Source organism: Aptenodytes patagonicus, chromosome 11 (assembly GCF_965638725.1).
Source record: "Aptenodytes patagonicus chromosome 11, bAptPat1.pri.cur, whole genome shotgun sequence".
NCBI classification, from domain to species: Eukaryota; Metazoa; Chordata; class Aves; order Sphenisciformes; family Spheniscidae; genus Aptenodytes; species Aptenodytes patagonicus.
Window position 1 is genome coordinate 9,317,931 of NC_134959.1, and position 15,640 is coordinate 9,333,570.

At 35.3% G+C, this 15,640-nt stretch overlaps 1 long non-coding RNA gene across 1 annotated transcript in view; it reads left to right on the top strand.

The window, feature by feature from the left end:
- Positions 1–14,722, top strand: part of LOC143165400 (uncharacterized) — a 195,308-nt gene extending 180,586 nt beyond the window's left edge. Inside the window, exons 5-7 of the long non-coding RNA XR_012996249.1 lie at positions 8,132–8,370; positions 8,819–8,949; positions 12,579–14,722. This is a non-coding gene — a long non-coding RNA (uncharacterized LOC143165400). The remainder of the gene's footprint in view (positions 1–8,131; positions 8,371–8,818; positions 8,950–12,578) is intronic.
- Positions 14,723–15,640: the final 918 nt, after the last annotated feature.

Sequence of the window (15,640 nt, forward strand, 5' to 3'; positions counted from 1 at the left end):
AATGATCATCAATGTTTCATGTAATGCTTTGTTGGTTATTTCACAATACATATTTTCAAAAATCCATTGTAATCTCAGGTGTCTTAGGGAAAGCAAAACTAGAGTTGGGACAAAAATCTTATTTAACACTTAACAAGTGAGGTCTATGTTCTATATTTCTATATCTGTATATGTGAGAATTTGTTTACTTTCTGAAAAGTTTAGTATTGTATCAGTGCACCTTACTATTTGGAAAAAAATGTAAATGGCAGGCTATATTCTAGGAACCAATGGACAGCTACAATCATTAATCAGTGTTTTTGCTTCTTGTCGTCTCTGTGTTGTGAAGTCAATGTTTTACACTTTGACTGCCTCAAGGTCTACATATACTTCAGGGCTTCATTGAACTAGCAGTACACTAGTGTAGAAAAATAACCCATTTGGGTTTTTGCCATGAAAAATGTGAAGTCAGTCTTTGAACATTGACTAAAATCTCATTACTTTGGTGGCAAATGAGGCATGAAACATATTGTCAAAAATATAGAGCCCACAATATAGTGGCACTAAATATTTTATCTTCATGGAATGTACTACAAAAGGTTTGAACTCTAAATCAGACAGTGCACTTAGGCACACAGCATCATTCGTCAAGTGCGCAGTCTTCGTTGCAAAATTTGTCCATGATGGCAGCTTTAATGAAGTTCCATAATTTCTCTCAACCTCAGAAAACTATTATTTCAGCTGTATGAAGGCATAAATCTACCACCAGCACTTCAACTCTGGCCTTGCTCAAGGCTTACACTATTGACTTTACGGTGAGAATTTCATGGTAATCTTTCATGCCCTCCTCATTCCTGTCTAAATGTTAGATGTGTAATATCAACTTGCTGTTCACAGACATGGGTGATTGGAAGGAAGTGCAATTGCAGAAGTGGAACTGAAAAGAGAGTCTTGGTTATTTGAGACTTCATGACATGGCTTTCTGAAGTATTCCTGAAGTATCCGCACTTGTGTTCCCTTTGATCTCCATAGTAGAGCAGAATTCTGTTACTACATGGCTAAATCAACGTAACAGGACAACTTTATTTGTTATATCAAATATTTAACAGTTGTCAATCTGGGAAACTAGTAGTCAGACAATGAAATGGCCAACTGATCAATATAAACAATGGTAAAAAATTCATTATCTATGGACAGTGCACTTTGAAGAATAATGTTTGATTTATACAAAGCACCCCTCATCTCTGTAGGTGACTGATAAGACTTACTTCAGCCATACACATGTAGTACTCAACATATGGCAGTTCACAGAAAATCATACAATCTCACAAGCATAACATTGATTTATTTTTTTTCACTGTGTTGAAATTATGTATGCTGTGTCATGGGAACCAGAAATCGATGTGAAATATGTATGCTTTGGAGAGAGGAAAAATGACATTCTGAACTTCCTGAATTATAATGAATGTACAATGCATAAAGCCATTTTGCTGTCATGATAAGGAAATAATCTCTTTAACTGTCTTGAAGTATATGCGTTGTTATTTCTGTGTGCTGTTTGTACTCTCCATACTGTACAGATACTTGTCTTCAACCATCATGCATTAAATTTTGAGGGGAAATAGTCTAGATATCAGGCAAAGTGCTTGCAGCCACCATACGTTGAAATGATTTACTAAAACCACAAAATCAACTGCAGATGGATGAAATAAGAGGATTTCAATATGAATAGTTGCAACTTTGAAAATTGTTTTATTGTAAAAATTGTAAAATTTGACAGCTGCATACAATGGTTAAGTGAACCCACCATTGTTTAATATTCAAAACCAGGAAAAAAGAAGTCCAATTTATATGCTAAAGGACAGGCCTCATGCCCCATAATGTAAAGGGTGCTTAATTAAAATGTATCTGCTTCCATTTTAAATAGGGACTGATCTGCAAGCTGTAAAAAAAGATTAAACAAATCATCATAACGTAAAAAAAGAACTTGCGCTATTTGTATAACAGTATAGCTTTGTAGAGGAATTTGTTATGCTTTTAAGAACTGGTGTTGTCAGAGTGCTAGATTTTTTCCATTTCTTCTTATCTGTGTAAAGACTCAGGATCATCATTTAGACGATGACTGGTTTACAAAACTATTCTATATATTTTAATGGTACCTCATAAGCAGCAGTATTGTTAGACTTGATTACATTCATTTGCAGAACTGATTGTGAAGAGTTGAGGCAAACCTAGCACTTCTCATGTTAGATCACTGGCTAATTGATTTCGTTTCTCCTGCTGTTTCAAGCATTATGTCCTCCTGTGTCATTCAAGTATGAGGGAAAAAAGTTAATTTGAAATGTGAACTTTTATGTCAACGTTCAGCACCTAGTTCCACTACATATTACTTAAATGCAAACTCAGCTAAAAGTAAATATAAATGCTGTCTTATAAATTAAATATTGAAGGCCGTATTTTTTAAAGGATGCCTTAAACCCAGTTACTCCAGAATTGCAGTTTTGTATTGCTAGATTTGGTGCTGAGATACATAGTTTGATATCTTCTTGGATATGCGAGTGTCTGTGTAAGAAGGAGAAAGAAGGAGCTCTTATACACAATTTTCTCCTTTTCATTGAAAATATTTGTTGTGGTTTAACCTGGCAGGCAGCTAAACACCACGCAGCCATTCGTTCACAACCACCACCCCCAGTGGGATGGGGGAGAGAATCGGAGAAAAAAAGTAAAATAAAATTCGTGGGTTGAGATAAAGACAGTTTAATAGGACACAAAAGGAAGGGAAAATAATAATAATAATGACAACAGAATATACAAAATAACTGATGCACAATGCTCACCACCTGCCGACCGATGCCCAGCCAGTCCCCGAGCAGCAGTCACCACTGCCCCCCGGCCAACTCCCCCCAGTTTATGTACTGAGCACGACGTCCCATGGTATGGAATGTCCCTTTGGCCAGTTGGGGTCAGCTGTCCTGGCTGTGCCCCCTCCCAGCTTCTTGTGCCCCTCCAGCCTTCTCAGTCGGTAGAGCATGGGAAGCTGAAAAGTCCTTGACTAGGACTTGCACTGCTTAGCAACAACTAAAACATCGGTGCGTTATCAACATTGTTCTCATCCTAAATCCAAACCACAGCACTGTACCAGCTACTAGGAAGGAAATTTACTCTATCCCAGCCCAAACCAGGACAATATTCCATGTCTACTGCTAGAATGTACATGTAAAAATGGCCTGAGGAGGTTAGAAAGACACAAGCTGGAGTTCTTGAACCTCCTTGATCCAGTGCTCCATGCCTGCTGGTACCTCTTAGGGTGTAAAAGCCCACAAGAATGAAAGTTCCTTTTTTGACATTTGTAGTGGTTGTACTGTCTGTGTTCCCTTTATGCCATGACAATTATCAATTTATATAAAGCTTAAATAGCTGTAAACAAGTTTTGCATTATTTTATTCCCTCTTCTCTTGCTTTTTCAAATTCTGGAAAAATACTTAAAATACTTTATCAGGTAATGCACTATTTTGAATTCTGAACAACTAATTATGAATGTCTGAGAAAATGTACAGGATGAAATAATTTTATGACACAAACAACCTGGTACAGGTCAACTCTTGACAAACAGTAATACCTTGTTAAGCCCTAATGTAGCACCATTTAAATTAGACACCTCAGTAAATGTTAAATGTACTCACTTTTGAAACAGAAATAATTTGAAGCCGAGTCTATTTTTCAAACTAAAACTTTATGAGAAATATATTTTTTCCCTTCTGAGCGGTCTAAAATAACAGTATAGGGCATGTGAATATAAATATTGTATTTAATTATAAGCATAGGCAAGGATCTGTGTGTGATACAAACTTCAACTTCTTTTTAATTTGCTATTATCTCTGCCTAATTAATATAGTAAAAAGGTTGTTGCATAAATCAATGTATGACCCCAATGCAGTCTTGCTAATATCCTTATATCCAATAGATCTTGTTCTCTAATTCCCCTGGAAGAAGTGGGGCATGTCAGATAAATTAAATGAAAAGAACAGATGTAGATTAAGAGTGATGTAAATTTCAAGCCTGCACTTTTAATTTCACTAAATATTATTTTCCATCTTCATGATCACATTACATTGAAATGTGGAACTTCAATTTCCTCTACTATTTCATTTAATAAAACCTTTGTCTCATCTGAGTTCTTGAAGAGATGTTAGCTTTAAATCACATTGACTTCACCCTATCCAATTTACATATGCTGAAGAAATAAAAGTCTTTTCAAGAGTTGCCATGGGGCTTCAGAGCCTCAAAGGAGTATTAAGACCTTGAGTTTAATGTGAACTGCCTCCAACACAAAACACAAATCTTCCCAACAGAATACTAATGGTTTAGTGTACAGTTACATTTTCTGTGCAAGTTTGTAAAGTAAATAAACAATCCACATATAGGGAAAAAATAACTAAATTATGTCTGAGCGTTTGAATTTAGAACTGTACCAGCTGGAAATAAAAAATGCTTCCTATAGGCCTGTATTACATAAGAAATGTTATGTGGTTTGACAGAGGTACAAAATAGAACACAGGATAGATTAAAGGGGGAATTCAGAGCTCCTCCATTTTTTCTCTCAGGACTGTATACCTGCAGAATAGTATTAGGAGTTTCTCAAAGTCACTGCAAATATACATATAAAATGTTTTGCCTTAGATCTATATAAACAGAAATGCTCCCACACTACATTTACTTTGTTTTGCTTGCATAAACATTTTATATTTATTTTGGTTTTTAGAAATCTTAGTCTGTTTTAAAAGATCAATGGACTTCATTGCATACAATAACAAAGGGGGAAAATGTTTTCTTAATATGACCTCAATCTCATCTCTATAATGGATTTCTCATTATAATAATTATATCCCATTAAAATGTCAGAACTGGTTTAAAAGATATCTAAGAAGACATGTCTGTTTGAGCAAACTAGCAGGCAGAAACCTTGATGTTAATTTACTTGGCATCATTTAAGGGAAATGGAGAAGTACAGTACATAAAATGAGAATCCTTGTGTGACACAAAATGCAAGCAGATTGACTATATATAGTATTAACTTAACACTTAAATAATTGGTCAGTCATAAGTAATTAGGGAGCATTACAATTACACAAAGAGAAGGTTTGTTTCAAGTGGAGAGCAGAGTGAATGATTCAGAGTGAATGCTCCTACATGACAAATCTAGCCCTGTTTTCTGCTCAGGAATTATCTGGAAGCAGGCAGACTTTTTATTCATTTGTTTGGGTGAGATTGCAAACCCCCTCCTCTTACAGGAGTCCTGTTTCTGGGGTGGTGGTGTTTCCAAGAGCAGTTGCTCAGTGTGAATGGGAGGTGCTCAGTCTCACCCTTTGTTAAGAAAAAGTGTCTGAACTACTTGGGCCAAAGTCTGACAACCTCTTCACACAAAGAATCAGCTTCTACCACAAATGATCCTCGTTGTTTCAGTTCAGTAAGCTCATCCTGGTCTGGCTCTCTATTTAGAATGATTTCCATTCCTCGGGTGTTCGTGAACAAGTCACTGTGACAGAGTTTCCTGCCCTTTGTTATCCATTATGTTTTGTGTGCAGTCAGACCCTGATTCAGCAAGTGATTTCAGGATGAATTGAAAGAAGCCCGGTAAGCTGAGTTAGGAAAGATAGGCACACGCATTGTGTTTTGTTGAAATCTCACTTTCCTCACCCATGCTGCTTTGCTGTTCACTCAGGTGTCTCTGGTATAATGTCCTTTAGAGACAGAAAGCACTTTATAAATGCTAAATCAAAGCAAACAGCAATAACCAGAAAATATCAGATTCTTTTATACATTGACCGTTGACAAGTCAATACTTTTAATTCTTGTCTGTATCCGATCAATTTAGAAATACAATTTAAAAGTATTTATAGATATTTTTGTATTAATAAATAATGATAGGATGAAAATAGTATAATTTCCTATCAATATAATTCTGGATTTTATATTTTTAAAAAAAACAACTAAAAACCTCATTTTGAACCCAGTCTTAGAGTTCTCACAAAATATCCCTACTCCTGTGTGTGTACTATGCAAGTGGGCTATTAGAAAGTAACTTAGTTTTAAAATAAATTGCACACAAGCTGACTTCCAAAGATTAATTGGTAATAGAGACAGAACTCATACTTCTTATGCAGGCAAACCTACCATTGACTTAAAGTACATTTCACTGAATGAATGGCATGTTGAAACTCCTGGAAGGAAGCCATGTTACAAAGAATTGAATTGAATGAACCCAGAAAGCTCTTTTAAGCTTGGAAAGCACCCTACTGCATTTCTTGCCAAATGCAGTATTTGCTATCACATTATATAAAGAGTAGCCTGCACTCCTTCAGCACTGGCTTATTAGTATTTGCCAGTCTGCAGGGTGCAGACAGTGTAAACAGCATCCCTGATCCATCCATCTTGCACAGGCAAATCCTGTCCAGGTTGTCCCAGTATCCTGGCCACGCTAGATGCCATTGATCTGTACCAAGTGCTGTTTACTTGAACTGGACCACAGACTCCTTGGTCTTCCCTGCCAATGTTTTCATTTTGACACACGTGTAATTCTTTTCTTTATTATTGCTGCAGCATCATACAGTGGCACGTAGTAGGGTGGTAAATGTATTTAACGTGTTTACGTATTTCCTGATACTGGAAATCTTTTGCCTTCTTAGAACGCCAGATAAAGTTAATAGGGCAAACCTCCGTAAACAAGGCTAATTACCTTGGTGATTAAGTCCTTGAAATGGATTGTCAGAAAGTAGTTTGTTTATGTTACCAGATTAAGGATGCATTTCTCTGTCAGATGTTTCAGCTACTGTGAAGTAATCTTCCTACTGATAAGCACAAAGAGCTGGACACGTTTGTTTCTCATTCCTGTGTATATGCTTAAATGGACTTTTAAATTGCTCTCAATTAATGACTTGAATTTGAGATTTTTAACTTAATGTTTCTTATTAATTTTTCTGTTGTGTTTGCTAGTTTTTCTAATTAGCTTCAGTTCTGTTCTCTAAATGATTTGTTTTTTACACCTAAACAGATAACCGATAGGTGGTGACAGCAGTACACTTCTTGATTTAACCCAGTTATGCATGGCTTAGCAGCCTGGGCTTTCTTTTAATGGTATAATTTCTTACAGTGTGAGCCTTAGTGATGTTACTAGAAAGAAAGAAAATACACTTGCTTTTAAAATTCAGCAATACTTATACTAGTATAAGTCTGGAATGGCTCAGAGTCTGTGGTAGTACACATAAGAAAGTAGCATAGTAGAGATTAAAACAGCCCAAGATTTAAAGTCTCAAAGTAATTGAGAACAAACTCTACAGAACAAAAGATACTGTGCTACAGCTTTTAAATCAATCGTTTTTCCAGTGCAAGATTCTGCATCTGCAAAACTCATATTGGTATTTATTAATTTACAAATTACAAATATCAGAAGACCCATTTCAGTATTGTATTAGGAGAATCTTATTGTGAAGCGGTGTAACGAAGGTCTGACCATTCAGCCTATACAGGCCTAGATATATAAACCTTTTGTGAAAATTAAAGATTATATTTAAAATATAATCTAGATCTATGATACTGTACAGGCAGTGTGTGAGTTAAATCTCACTATACTTAGAACAGTTAACCCCATCTGCTTTCCATTTCCTTACCCGGAGTTAGATTTTTGTCTTAATTTGGGAAACATAACAAGATAAAATTGACATGGTAATATCAATAGTTTCTATTTGATGTAACAACCTTCTCCTAGAGCTTTGTTAACAACCTCAGATGAAGTTAGTGGGAATTTTGCCATGCACTTTAATGGACCGCGGTATTAAATTCTTCATTAATATTTCACAGTAGGTCATTTTTCAGTACTGGAAATCATTTTTACAGCTATTTGCTAAGAAACAGAGTAATTTTAAAAAATTCCTTTGTATTTGAAGTGTTAAATTTTACTTCCTTCCTTAAGATGTGGGAAATGTTTTATTGACATACACTCTTGATCCCATTTTTTTACATTTTGAAATGTAAATTTTCATTAAGATTGTGAAATGTATGAGTTATTGTGATCCATTTATAGTGCTGTATGCTTTATTTGAAAATATGAAGAAGTTTAGAAAGTCTGCTGATGTCTCATTACTCTATTTTGCAGAACTCTGCATGCCAGCAAAGAATAAACACGTTTCCCACATTCTAGAAAATCATGACAAAAGTCACAAGTAGTCATTAATCTACAGGATGAACTGAAGAAAGTGTTTACTTGGAGCTCCACTTCTGTGTTTGGTTATAAGGCGAAATTTCAGGAACCTTATAACACAGAAGGAAAGAAGAAAATAAAGACACAGACATACGTAATGCCAGATGACAAAAATCAGTCCAGTATTTCAGCAGGTAAGAAGCAACATTTAAACTGCTGTAAAATGGTCCTGAATACTCATCAGGATTGGTGTTAAGCTATGGATTTGAGACATGGTGTATTATGTTTGACTAAGAACTGTGATAATTCAGCAGCTATATTGAGGAGTACAGTTATGTAGATTCAGCAAGAGCATCAGAAACTTCTCCATCAATGACTGGCATTGGTGAAAATCTCAGAATTTCCATCCTGCATGAAACACAATATTTGTTTTGGGCCATTCAATATGTATCATTCTAACTTCAACTTTTTATATTATAATTAAACTGTTGCATTCCAATAAGCCTTATCAAGACACTTAATGCAATTGTTTTTAAAGAAATGTGGTCAAATTGGTACATTCCTGGGGAAAGTTTCCTGCAAAAGAACATTCTTTCAGATTTTTTTCTTCTATTTTACTTGTTCTTGCTTTTTACTTTCTAGAACACTGACTGAATGTAGAATACTACACAGGAAGAATGAAGGGCCATGGTTAAAAGCAGAGCTGAGAAAAAAACATCTTCCACTCAAATAAAAAAGCAACAGAGATACACAAGAAGAAGCCAAAGGAGAAGGTACAAGGATTTTAGAGCTGTTATTAGTAGAATTTCCTGAAATATATATTCCACTCCTTTTTTGTCATATTTTTCGTGTTCTTGTTTAGATCTGGAGATTGAAAGAGATCAGGCACTTATACACACTGGAAACGTGTTCTAAGAGGTGTTCTTTTACCATAAGATAAAAGATTTGCTTATGCTTCGAAATACAGTTTTCTAAGTCTCTCTCTTTTTTTTTTTATCCCAAAGGATGTAATATCTGCCCTTCAGTGTTCAGTACACATGATTTTTCAAAAAGTCCACTAGTATGATCATGATAAATATGAAGTACCTCCTGTTTTAAAGCCATAAATGCAAACTCAAAGTACTAATAATTTGGGGGCAGCGCTACAATTAACACTGCAGTGCTTGAAGGTTTAGCATGGGTACTTGCCAGATGTTGTTTCTTAATATATTACTAGAGTGTTATTCCTGCTGGCCGGTATGTTGTTAATACATCATGTGAGCAATGATCCCGCTGGCCATTACTGTGTTTAATGCATCATTTACTGTCATTCACTTGATTCATTAAAATAGCAGCAACTACCAGGAACCCATTAAAAAGCTTCAAAGTCTGTATGTTTTATTCCAAACAACTGCACATTTCTTTAAAGAATGATTTGGAGGTAATGGAAGAAAAAGAAAATCTAATGAATAGGACTAGATGCTAGTTATGGCCCTAATCCAATACCTGTTGAATAAGAATCCTTTCATTGACATCAGTGGACTTCAAAATTGGACTACGTGTCTTAAGTTACAGAAATGTCACAATATTATTTTTGTTAGCCTTTGGAAGCTAGATTAAATGCTGGAGACTTCTGGAAATGATGGGATTCTTTTATATTTAATGTGACAGCAAGAAATTAAGGCTAAAGTATCACTAAGAAGTAAGTCAGGCACTTTTCTATGAACGTATACATGTACATAAACATATTCAGGCACAGAGTTGTGGCAATTGCATCTGAATACTCATGTGGGCAAAATTTTGTATACAGAGCTTGCAACATTATGTTCAAAATTGACAGAAACACAATCCTTCTGAATTTTGTTATGTTTTTGTGGAATTTGGGGGGAAAGTGTATTTTTGTAAAATTATTTATGATAAATTACATATCTTTAATAGCAGAAGGATATTTTGACAAACGAAGACTCAAAAATTTTAGACAATACTGTTTTTTTACAAATCAACATCCTGTAAATCATATCAGAGCAATTCTCTTAAACATTCAAATGAATGGGGAGTAGATTATTACAGTCAGGTGTAGTAAATTGTAGTATAAAATTATGTCAGCTTTAACGACACCAGGACCGCAAGACTGAATTTTTATTTCTTGTTTGCTAGGTACGTATAGTTTTCCTGTTACTTAGACATAGATTTTGATCTCTGAAACATTTGTGTTTGTACACAATCTCACTCTAAAATTTTGCTCAGAAGCTGGGAGCTGTTGGAGCGCAGGAATCTGAAGTAGCTTGGAGAAAATATAGTCTCCTTACCTAATGAGTTTAAAACTGATATGGTAACACAAACCTAGTGTAAGTCCCATCAGGATTAAGAAAATGGGAGTCAACCAGTGCTTGCTAGGCACATTTAAAATAATATTATTTTCAGGAGAAAACAGTTGAATGAGACTGTAATTAAAGTCAAGCTCTCAGAAAACTATACAAACCTGTAAAGGTCAAATTGACTTTTACCAGACCAATATGTTTTATTGATAGCATCTGTTAGGATTTTTTAAGTGTAAAATTGATTCACAATCTTAACATAGTAGTTTAGAAGAAACCTTTCTAGGAGGAACTGTGAAAGGAAGGTATTGAGACTCTACTACTAGGGATTGATATATTATAAATCATTATGTCTTAACCATGTCTCAGGCAGCGCTTTCGTAACCTTTGAAAATTGTGATTGACTGGAGCAATGGTTAATGTTCCTGCTGCTGACTGAGCATTTAGGAAGCTCATATGTAACCTTAAGAGCGAGATTGCACTTTTAAGGCTCTGCTCTGCACTGTGTTCTCAAGGGAATTTCTGGGCGAGACTCTGCTTTGCAGGCTTTGCTTAGACATTAGCAGGAATATGGTCTTTTGCAACCTTAGGTTGATACTTGGCACACTCTCTTTCTCTATTTGTCGACTGATCTATAAGGGATATCTAAGCTGTCATTTGATCTCCTGCCACCTTTCACTTTCTGAGGAGTGAATTTCACCATCTGGTCAAGAATGTGCTAGGAGACTGCATTTATGCAGAGAGAGGAGAGGATATGGGAAACAGAAGGTCTCTGTGCTCTTTTTGTTCTTGCACATGTATGTGTAGGCCAGTAATAGTCTCTCCTTTAACAATCTGGGTAACTGCATTGCTGCCCCTGCCCTCACAGAGGTTTTCATGCATAAGGAAAGTAATTGCATCAATAAAGCCGTTGGATAAAAACACAAATAAAGATCTAGACTGTCTGCGCTCAGGCTGCATGCATTCACCTGAAATCCTCAGACAGCAAGTAGCTGAATTTGTGCAATAATAAACAAGCAAACTGTGTAAGTATTAACTCTGCAGGGAAGAAAACAAATGTGGAGTATATTTATAAATCCTGCTAGGACGTACTTTTTGAGATATGGATTGTGTTTTTCATGATAGATTTCAGAACTGCTCAGCTTTTCTTTCTATATTCTCATGCATATATGAAAATGAAAATTAATTTTCTCAATAAATAAAAAAATACTTTGTATTTATAATTTTCAGTTATTTTCAATCTGGGAAATGCATATTACCTCACAAATATTAATATATAAGCTTGACAAATAGTCTTACTGGACAGCTAGTGTAAATTTTTCAAACTGGAACTGAAGCAGAGAAAGTCTGTCCCGGTGGAAAAAGAATTGGCCTGTGAAATCAACCTTTCTCTCAAAAATGCACTTAAAGATAGAAATACAATTAGAAATCCTTGAGATTGCATCAAGACTTAGGAAACTTAAGAACATAGTCATCACCAATAGCTAATTCATCAAATAAATAAGGTAGGCTTAAAAATAGCTTAAAATTATGCCTGCTACTTACTGAACACATGCCCATAATTTACCGAGTCAGTGAAAGGACTGGGCTAAATAATCTCCAATATTAGTGAGTGTCTGGAGGTGATAATTCTGAAATACAGAAAAATGAAATTCCGAGGGGTCATTCTTTTGATATCTAAAGTATCTCTGATATCTTGACATAAACGTGGATACGTAATGAAGACAGTCCAGTTATTGCTCTAGACTGCTTGCCTCATTTCTGTTAACAATTGTGTAAGTTAACCTCTTTAAAACATGCATTACTCTGGTAGCCTTTTCTTGCATGAAGCAAGAGTGAGTTGAGTTGAGGGGCTGAACAAAAGGACCCATAACCCAGGAGTAGTGACTACTTGTGGTAGTTCCTATGATTTCTAGGGAAACCTGGAAGCAGCAACAAACCCACTGGCTTTCATGTAGGCCAAGCAAATATTTCATTTTTAGAACTTAAAAAAAAGTATTCTTTTTTTCTCTACTTGTCACTGGTTGTAGCAGAGGTCAAAAAAGATGTTCCCTGTGGTGAAAAAAAAATGGCTAAATCAGTTTTATCTACCTTCATAATTTCAGTGAAACAGAAGCCCTGCTATAAGAGAAACTCCCTAGATGGCTAAGGGTGAACAGGAGGATGTAGAGCATCTCTGCAGAACGCATTCTGAAGCCCTACGTAAGACTTCCCTCTTCCTCTTTCAGTATTACTGCCCTTCTCCCCACTCTTTCGTGAGCAACTCTGGCTGACAATATTTCTCCTTGACCTTAACTAATGCCCTGAGCCCTCTCTCCCAAGATCCATCCTCCAGAAGATGTAGAAGTGCAGGATGATGGACGTTGGCTTTGTGACAGGGAATGGATGACTTCAGATCTGACCTCCTAATTTTGAGTCTGGCACGCCGTTCCTCAATAAATCGAAGGATTTTGGTATCCCTTATTTGTGGATCATAGGACCTGCACGTTCAGTGGACACAGCCTGTACTTCATTGTGAATATACATGTGTATCATAACGTGTTGTTCCTACTTTACATTTTAATACCATATCTATTGTATACACATATATGTATATACATAAAACCTTCCTGCAAATAAGACTGCATGATTAACACCTGAAAATTATCTAGCCATGAGACAGTGCATCTCCTATATATTCTAGCTTTGATAATAAATTACCATTAACATTTTTGCTGAAACAAAATCTGTGCCTTTAAACTAATGAAACAGCTCCTGTTAGCCTCCTTTTCTTTTTAATAAAAAGCAAAAAAGAAAAAGAATTTTTATTGCAAGATACTCATCATGCACATTCTGGCAATGCACTCTAACAAGGCTAACTGCAAATGGGACTGATTCTACAGACTCTTATAATAAGTAACCCCATTCACTTCACACTGCATAAATTGTATTTCTTTGATATATGACTATTTTCATCGATTGCTGGAGCTTCATGTATTTGGTTACAAGAACATATGTTTTATCCCTTTTCTCTTTACATAAATATATCTGATTTGCTTCTGGGATGACAAATTCTTTTGTACCTCATAACATTGGTTTGAATTAATATGCAGGGAAGACAAATAGATCCATTTTTTCTCTTTAAAATCAGTAGCACTACTTCTTTGGGCAAGGTTTCAATTTTATTTGTCATTCTTAGCACATGAAACCAAAAGTGTTTCATCATAATCTTATCCTTATATTTTGCAAATATGCAAAATCTTTGTTAAAACAGTAGAAGTCAACAATATATGTCTATAGATTTATTTTGTTCTGAACAGCATGCTAGAAATTATGGTGAAACATTAATTCTTTTTGCTTGCTTTTTTAATTAACCACTTAATTTAGTATTTCAAGGAACCACAGTCTATGGCTAACAAGAATGTGGTGATTCCTTTACTGTAAGAAAGTCTAGTTGGCTAGTAATAAATCTTTAATTTCTTGCATGTTTATTTAATGTGGATTAATGGTTTATGTCTCATTGATCTTCACAGTCTTTATTAAAATAAATTTAGCTATAGAAAAATAAGAAATCTACACATTTCATTTTAAACTAGTATATAGAGTAATAGATTCAAGAATGTGTGTTTATAGGATAAGAGAAATAAGTCAGTGTGTTTTTAAAGAGATTATTATGCATCAGTATATTGCAGAGCCTACTGAGACAATATACCATATATAGCATAAAAATAATATGTCGTCTGCGGTGTTTATGTAGTATGTTTAATATTTTACAATTCAGTATGTCTGTATGTTAAGCTAAGAATACTGGTCTGTACCCAAGGTAAAATGTTTTTCTGAGATTCAGTTTACGCAATGCAAAGGGACACTCATAAATTAACGTTTTAAATGAAAAGATAAATTGGTTTAGCAAGAACGTTATGGTAGTGCAAGGTAGACCGTGCACAGGATGCACAGTCATAAGGGTAAATAATTCTGTGCTTTCAATCACACAATGTTACTTAAACAGCAGGGTTAAAGACTAATGTTTGTTATGATTATATTTCCATTAACCACCCACTGATGGCCCCAGACAGGTTTTCATAAAATTTGAGTCACTACTGTACGCAGAGATCTGTTGACAAGTGACTAACCCTTTACTGTAGGTATGCTATAAGTATCCATGTTCCCGCGGCAACCATGACCTCTTCATTCTGATGATGTTCTCAGTATTTCTAATGTTCTAGCTTTAGGGGCTCCTGAATTTATATAGAGATGCTTTATTATGGAAAGATCTTGGTGATTTACTTGGTGAATAAGTATCAATCAGAACAGCAAGCTACCTAACAAACCTCTAACTTCATGGTTGGTGGTACTAATTTTAATTCGATTGCACATCATAATAACAGAAAAAGGAGTCTGTAGAACCCAGATTTGAGATTTGCATACCAGCCATTTTGCATGCAAAGGAACTGTGAATTCAAAGGACTTTAGCACATGCTTTGCAGTATCACTGCCAAAACCCCCATAACTGTGGATATTTGCTTGTGCAAATTTATGATTTGCGACTCTTTCCTCTTAAGGGCTCAGAATTTCTGGGTTTAAATTAGTTTTGCATGCAGATGGGTGTCCATACACTCTTGGTATTGTGTGAGTGCCACGGTTCACTCAACAGTTCTGATCGTAGATTTTAAGACTGAAATGCTATACCTGTTACTGGAAGACCTGCTTATGAAAACATCCTATTTCTCTGAGGTGATCTTCTCCTGAACTCAAGAAAAGATAAATATTGACTTCTTTTACAGTGGATTACATACGCAGAGTTTAATAGCTAATTAATTATCCACTTTTCCAGGTGAGGGACAATGTGTAATAAACTGAATCATTCTTATTAAATAACATGTTCATTTTCAAAGGTAATGTTGGGGTATTCATTCGTTAAGAAGCAATATATCTTGTACCTACTGCACTGCAAGGTTGAAGGCCAGTCAGTTTATTAACCCCAAATAGCTTTATAACCTATTAAAGATAAACTATATTTGAATTATTGATTAATATTGCTATATTTTAGTGTGCTCTGTCCACTTATGTCTTTCTAGCCTTTGTCATTCCTATTCCTCCCAAGCCCAGTGGGGCTCTTTGTGGTAGTTTACAAACCCTCATCCCAATGAATAATTAACACTTATTCAATTTGATTTGTTTTAAAAGA